Below are 1,935 nucleotides of genomic sequence, written 5' to 3' on the forward strand. Positions count from 1 at the left end.
CAAAGACGTTTATGTTTAATTTAATAATGTAGAAATCCTGAACTGCCTGAACCATGTGACCAGGGGTCACATCTCACATCATGAGGAAAGAAGAAAATCAAATTTATGTGCCTCCTGAGGTGACTCACTGAGGAAGACATGGAACTGTTTCTTAGCATTCCTGAAGACACCCGATACCCAGACTCTAATAATGATGAAACTTCAGACAAACTTAAATTGGGTGATATCTTGTAAAATGTGCACCTTAAAAATGTCAGTGTCATGGAACATAATTAGATATGATAGCACTACTCCAGATTAAAAGACTAAAGAGATATGGCAATTGATTACCGTATATTTTGAGTATAGGAATCATTTTTGTTGTTATTGTTGTTGTTGCTATTGCTGTTTTGTTCTAAAGGACACTGTTGGGACGATTGGAATAATATCTGTATATTAGATAATAATACTATATTGAGATTAATTTTCTAAAATTATTACTTGCATGGTGATAATAGAAAAGAATGCTCGTGTTTTTAGGAAGTATATGCTGAACTTTTTAGTGTTGAGGAAACAGCATATCTACAATTTATTCTCAAATATAGTAAAATGTTTACATTCAGGAAAACAGATGAAGGAATTGTTTTGCACTATTCTTGAACTTTTCTATACATCTGATATGTGAAAAATAAGAATTAAGAAAAAATAATCCATAAATTTAAGTGGTCACTTATTTTGTCTCTTAAAAAATAGATACTCCTTTCTGACCTCAAATTATTACATGTCGAACATTCAGGGTACTTCAGCCATAAATGCAAAGATTTTGTGTTACGTTATACTATGTATCGCTATCTAATTTCCTCCAAATTTATTGAGCTTGTAGCACACAAAAAATTACTATTATAAAATTCTGGTGTCTATCACTACTTAGCTTCTTCTGCATACTTCTCACTCTTTTTCTTTCCTACCTAATTTGTATACATGCTTCTGACATCTGTAGGCATATATTAGCCTCACTGGAAAATCTCAGGAGGCTGAAGAAATGACTGCCCTTAACCAAGCAACATGGCAACTGATTTTACACAAACCCACATCACTTTGTTCCAAGTATCAGAATCCATTGCTTTGAAAGGAAACCAGGGGAATAATGAAATGTCATGGGACTTATCTCTGGAAAATGTGGACCAGTGCGTAACCTAAAAATATGCACATCCATAAACTTTCCTCTCACAGATGTATATTTAAAATTTCATTTTAAACCTAGAAAGAGTGACATTAAAAGCATTACAAGACAAAACATTTATTGTAAATGCCTGAAAAAAAGAAAATAAAATTCTGTCATGCATGATTTAAGATGGCACCGTCCACTCTACTAAGGCAAGTAATTCATGTGAAAAATTAGATTTTAAGCTCACATATTATATCTTTCTAACACATTCAGTATCTCCATGTAGTTATACATATGCTGACTGAGTCATACTCCCATGAAAATAAAATATACTTACCAAAGGAATAGACCTTTATATGAATTTTGGAGGAGGAGACCAAGAAGCTTAACTAATTTTTGCCTTACAGGGGGTGTTTCAAGACTCACATTGTGCTTGGTAGCCTTTGATCTCCTATGAAATTTATATTCATGGCAGTTTAACACAGAGGAGAGTGAATACAGTGAAAACATAAAGGACAATGGCCCAGGGGAAGCATAAAGATACAGTTGTATTTTAATATCATTTTTCTACATAACAACAGTAATAATGTCCTGGATTTCAATTTCTTTTTGCATTCAACTGCCTCAAAGAACTTAGTAAAGTCAAAAAAGGCTGCTGGCCATGCAAGTTAGCCAAGTATTATTACATATTTTATGGGAAGGTAAATAAATATATAGTAAAATTTAAAGATTATTCCAAGGCAAAATATACTTTATAAGTTGCAAATATTTTATCCACAAAAGGCTAA

This window comes from Carlito syrichta, unplaced genomic scaffold (assembly GCF_000164805.1).
Source record: "Carlito syrichta isolate Samal-C Ts95f unplaced genomic scaffold, Tarsius_syrichta-2.0.1 Scaffold313464, whole genome shotgun sequence".
Lineage (NCBI taxonomy): Eukaryota > Metazoa > Chordata > Mammalia > Primates > Tarsiidae > Carlito > Carlito syrichta.